The 6,000-nt window shown below is 44.0% G+C and overlaps 1 long non-coding RNA gene across 1 annotated transcript in view; it reads right to left on the bottom strand.

Moving 5' to 3' along the window:
• Positions 1–4,891, bottom strand: part of LOC116240409 (uncharacterized) — a 32,976-nt gene extending 28,085 nt beyond the window's left edge. The window contains exon 1 of the long non-coding RNA XR_016464832.1: positions 4,781–4,891. This is a non-coding gene — a long non-coding RNA (uncharacterized LOC116240409). The remainder of the gene's footprint in view (positions 1–4,780) is intronic.
• Positions 4,892–6,000: the final 1,109 nt, after the last annotated feature.

Here is a 6,000-nt window from a genome sequence, read left to right on the forward strand (position 1 = left end):
ATGCTGCATGATCTCCCTCAAGACAATCTGCTCCACAACCTTCCCTGGCATCGAGGTCAGGCTAACAAGCCTGTAGTTCCCCAGATCCTCCTTACAACTCTTCTTGTAGATGGGAATCACGCTGGCAAGCCTCCAGTCTTCTCGGACCTCACCAGTCACAAGGAGTGCTGGTAGATGATGGAAAGCAGCTCGGCTATCACCTCTGCCAGTTCCCTCAGCATTCTCAGGTGAATCTCATCTGGCCCCATGGACTTATGACAGTCCAGTTGGAGTAGTAGCAGGTCTCTGACTGTCCTCCTGGATCGTGGGGGGTTTTGTCTGCTCCCCAGCTGAGACTAACAGGTCAGAGAGTGGAGTACCCTAAGGACAACTGGTCTGATCTTTAAAGACAGATGTAAAGAAGGCATTCAGAACCTCTGCCTTTTCCTTATCCTCAGTGATCACATTCCCCATACACATCCAGTAAAGAATGGAGATTCTCCTTGATCCTCCTCTTACTGTTGATATATTTGTAAAAGAGTTTCTTGTTCCTTTTTACCCCAGTGGCCAGGTTGAGTTCAAGCTGGGCTTTTACCTTTCTGATTTTCTCTCTGCACAACTTAACAATTTCTCTGTACTCTTCCTGAGTTGCCCATCCCTTCTTCCACAGGAGATAGATTGTCTTTTTCTCCTGGAACCTCAAGAATAGCTTCCTATTCATCCACGCCAGTCTTCTTCCCCACCAGCTCATTTTGCGGTTCAGGGGGACAGCCTGCTCCTGCACCTTTATGACTTCCTTCTTGAAGAGCAACCAGCCATCTTGAACCCCTTTACTCTCTAAGGCTGAATCCAAGGGGACTCCCCCTACTAGTCTTCTGAACAAATCCACCTTCTGGAAGTCCAAAGTAGCAGTTATGCTGTTCCCCCTCCTGGCTCCACCAAGAATTGAGAACTCTACCATTTCATGGTCACTCTGTCCAAGACAGCCCCCCACCTCCACATCTCCTACCAGAACTTCTCTGTTTGTATAATAATAATAATAATATAGAGGAGAGATCCAGTGGTAATGGTAACTTAATACACAAATGATAAATCACCTAAATGAGAATGTGGAGTGGTAGCAGGGGAAACATGTTTCAGACATTTACATTCTTACTTTTATTTTTTCCTAAGTATCTGTTGTTCAGACATTAGATTCTTTGTTAATCTATGTGGGGGAAAGACGTAACTGTGAGCAAGTCAGCAAAGAGTTTATCAGACTCCTTGATAGACCCTATCACTGTGAAACCTTGGGAGTCTGGAGTGTAAGACAGAAAGCAAATGGTATCTGTTTGTGTCTAAGGGTAAAGAAGAGGTTCTTTTTGTATGCGTTATTAATCTTATCACACTTAAGAAACCTTTCATCCTTTATCACTGTGTTCTGGGAGAAGCTAGGCCAATTAACTGATTAGAGGGATAGGAATTCCTGGCTTGTAAGTGAATGGTATATAAGATGTATGTTGAACACAATAAAGCAGAACTATTTGGAGAACTATTTGGAGAACTATTCGGAGAACTATTCTGATGCTACAAGAAACTGTGAGTGCTCTCTAATTCGACTGAGCGCCAACAGATCTATCTTTAGAGAAAACTCAAAATTATTAGACAGATGAATACAAAAAGATTGTATATAGCCTTCTCCCTCACCATCACCCCGTTTAGTGAGTTCTGGTATTACTGTCTTTGGCATTAAAGCATTTTATGTGACACCTATATCACTCTTGTTGAAAATTACAATAAGGTACTTTGTCTCTCTCCCTTTCCAATTTGGTTTACATCTTTCTTAAAGTATTTTACCAAGAAGTTGTTATCAAACTCTCCATATGGACTTCTCAATTTCAAAATAAGTAGGATAGTTACATCAAGCCTTATTTATAACATTTTTACCTAATACATTTCAGAATTTTATCTACCCTTTTTAATAGCATCAGATTGCTGGCACTTGTTCTTTGTGTGGCCTACTGTAGCTTTAGAACTTTTTTTCTTCCCTAAATGTATAACAAAATTGCCTTCATTGAATTTTATTGTATTGATATAAGACATAATACTGTCTTCCAGCATCCTTGCAACTCTTCCCAAGGAAGCACTCCTTAAAGTTTAAAGAAGTGTACTATGTATCCCATCATCCAAGCCATTAAAGAAATTATTGAATGCCATTCGCGAAAAGTCTCACTGAGACCTTGCTTAAAGTACTTTCTCAGTTTGAAATTGAGTTATTGGTACATAGTCTTTAATAAAGTCTAAAATTTATTTCTAATTTTATCTAGGCCATGTATTCTCAGCTTGCTCTTTAGAATAGCCAAAAGCTCAAAAGCTGTGTCAAGATATATCACATCTAATGCTTACTTCTCATCCACAAGGCCGGCAACTCTGTCAATTATATTGTGATATAATTTTCTACATATCCATTTTGAATTTTCTTACAAATTCATCACTAAAAAATACATGTTCTGTTATCTTTTCCTCATGCTGAAAATAATCTACTGATTTATTCTTTTTTTTGGTACACATCTCTCTCCTAAAATTGTTCTACATTGCATGATCCTGTATATTCTTCTTGCATTCTTAAAATCATTAATAAATCGAACTGTTTTGGATAGTTCTTTATGATCTTTAAATTGAATTTAAACTAGTCACACTGTTTTTTAAAGGTTAGATTAAGCACATTTCATTTACTAATTTCTCAGTTGTGACTCTATTACTTTGTTGTTCTTTTATGCTGAACCTTGATAGCTAATATGTGAACTAATGATTCATAACAGAGAAGACTGAAGCAATTGCACCCTTCTCTTTAAGAAAAGAATATAAGTTTTCACTTTATCCTTCTTTGTAATGTTGTATAGGAACTTGACTTTAATAGTTACGTATCTCAGCTCTTACATAGTTACGTAAATAATCTGAAGCTGAAGCCTAGTGTTGCTACCCTCCTCTCAACCCTGCCCAGTCAGCAACACCGTATCAGTGCCCCTACTGTCTGTGCCCCAATCCAGCACAGGGACATGAGAGACTCACTCTTAGGGTGTAGCTCAAGTGCCAATTTATTGCTGTGCAACAGCTGCTTATATATTGTGACACGTGACTGCCCCGTGAGCCCGTGACCCGTTAAGCACCACCAGACCATCCCCCGTAACTACCACCCACCTTAGTCCAAGTCCACCCACACCAAGTACCACCCACATCTCCCCCCTCTCTACACCATGCTACCATGTCCCCTACTTTCTACTATTGTTTCCCTTAGTCATTAGGACAAGAACAGTGCGTAGAGGTGCAGATATACTGGATCCGCTGAAAAAGATTAGTTCTTGTCTACGGGTGTCACTGTGCAGAAACGTTCCCAATGTCTGTCACTGGAGAATTGCCCAGGGGCAAGGTCTCTCCTGTTCTTGGATTATCAGCCCGACAAGAAGACTAGATTCCCAGTTCGTGCCTTCCTTAACATCAAGAGAGACACCTCTGCAAGTGCCATTGTGCGGGCTATTATCAAGGAAGCGTTAACCAGGACCAGCCTTGAGATGTTCAACTCCTTGTGGTGCACTGTCCAATTCAGATAAGGCAAGCCCAAAGGACAGAGGGAGAATGTGTCGCCTGTCATAGAAAGTGCGAGACACTTCAGTCTGTCTTCAGTCTGTCTTGTCTGCTGCTACCTCTGCTGGACACGGGGCTGGCTTTATCCATTTCACGGGGATCTAGCACAGACCACCACTACTTCCCACACAAGCATACCTGCGCCCAAGCACCAAGAGCGGCTGGGGCTCTTTTGACCATACCCCATCCAGACCTTGAACGTACACCACTGCAATCTGTTGCCAATCCTTCCCGAAATCATGATCACCCTGTCGTTGTTCCAAGTGGTTCAAACTATATAGAGCTCTTAATAACAACACTGAGGGGCACAGTTCCTTCCGGGAATCTCTCCCCCCTCTCTAAGAGCCACGAGACGCCCCTTCAGCATGGCATGCGTCTGCTCGACAATGGTCTGACTGGTGCTGTTGCCCGTATTCCTGTGACGTGCTTGATGCCCCACAGGTTGCACCAGGAGCGGAACATGGCACTGTGGTAACATGGCCTGTTATTAGTTTTTAGGCATTGTGGGACACTGAGAACTGCTACTGCTTGACACAAGGCTTGCACACAGTGTCGAGCTGCCTGAGCTGTTAATGCAGTAGCCCATATCATCCCACTGCAAGTATCTACCACAACATGCAGATACTTCTGGTGCCCAAACGATGCATACTCGGTTACGTCCGCTTGCCACAACTCTAGGGGGCGCTAGCCTCATGGGTTCACCCCTGGATGTAGCATTGGCAAATTAGTGGAACAGGCCAAGCAAGCCGCCACAATTTGTTTAGCAGCAGGTAGCAGTAAGTTGTTAAGGCGAGTGAGGGCTAAGGCGCTTTCGAGATATAGCTGGTGTGAACGCTCTGCAGCAGTGGCTGTGTCTATATTAGCCATGTAACATGCTGTGTCAGCCAGCTTGTTGACAGCTGAGATAAACCCAGGCAACTCAGAGTGACTGTTGACATGCATGAAGAAACAGGAGTCATGCACAGGGACAGTGCATTATAGAAGGCAACTGCGGTGGGAGTGGTTTCTCCAGTGCAGTCCCCACATAAGGCAGCCATTCAAAAACAGTACTGGCTATCAGTTACCATGTTCGCCGGTTCCTCTTTGCTGTGTTGCAGAGCTAACAACACTGCCTTCAGCTCTAATTGTTGGCTAGATGTGTTTGGACAGATCTCAACCCATTTGCACCATTGCTTACCATCGTGCCACAACACAGCAAATTTCCCAGTTTTCCCTGAAGCATCGGTGAAAAGGGTACGACCCAGTAGTGGCTGGTCACTGACTGGAATCCGCAGTATAATTGTTACCAGCTTACATAGCGTCCCTTATGAGGTAGTTTGCACTGCTGTTACCTCACTGAGAAAACCCTCTGAACTTGCCTGTAGCACAGGACTATGCTGAAGATATTGCGCCCAAACGTCTCCTGCAATCTCAATGGACACAGACTCAGGCTCCTTCCCCATGAGAGTGGTAACCTTTCGCCGGACCCAAGAAATGGCTTGACTAATAAGAACGCCCCATTGAGGCTAAGCAATTTTGGGCACTGCCACATAGCCCCATAAGATCGGTCACTGTATTCCCCTTTGATGTAACGCTATTATAGCTCCCTCCCACTGCAAACCAATGTGACCTCGTAGTCTCTCCCCTGGGACCCGAAAATAGAGGGCTGCGGATTGCATGCGACAATAGACAAGAGATAACACGCTTTTGTTGCGATGATAATTGTCGTGGAACTCCTAGATCCGTATCACCTTTGAGACCGTCAATTAGGATTTTCATATCTGCCGGTGCCAGTGGCACGAACTGTCAGAGCCATTGTATAGCCCCTATTAGAACCTGTAATTCATCCAGGGTTGTCACGGCTGTATCTGCCAAGATGATCTTCTGCAGACGAATCAGGTGCTTCTCTACCAGGGTACCTAAATACCCAATACCTAATAACCCCTCCCAAAGGTCCTTTTCTATGTTGGGCATCAAATTTTCCCCAGCTACCAAAATGTCATCCATATAGTGATACGCCATGAGCTGCAGGTACTTCTCTCGAAAGGGTCTCAGGGCCAAGGCTACATACATTTGACAAATGGTGGGGGAATTTTTCATACTTTGTGGTAGGACAGTCCATTGGTATTGCCTTGCTGTTTCTGCATTGTTAAAAGCTAGGACCGTCATGGCGAACCTAGGTGAATCATCTGGATGTAGAGGAATGCTAAAGAAGCAGTCCTTCAGGTCAACTAGCAGACATTGCCAGGAGTCAGGTACCATGGATGGTAAAGGCAGTCCGGGCTGTAAAGGCCCAGTATCCTGTAAAACTGCATTGACTCCTCGTAAATCATGCAGAAGTCGCCATTGACCTGACTTCTTTTTAATGACAAAAATAGGGCAATTCCATGGGCTGGTGGATGGTGTCAAATGTGCCAT

The sequence above is a fragment of the Phasianus colchicus genome, chromosome 2 (genome assembly GCF_987193195.1).
Source record: "Phasianus colchicus chromosome 2, bPhaCol1.hap1.1, whole genome shotgun sequence".
Classification (NCBI taxonomy): domain Eukaryota; kingdom Metazoa; phylum Chordata; class Aves; order Galliformes; family Phasianidae; genus Phasianus; species Phasianus colchicus.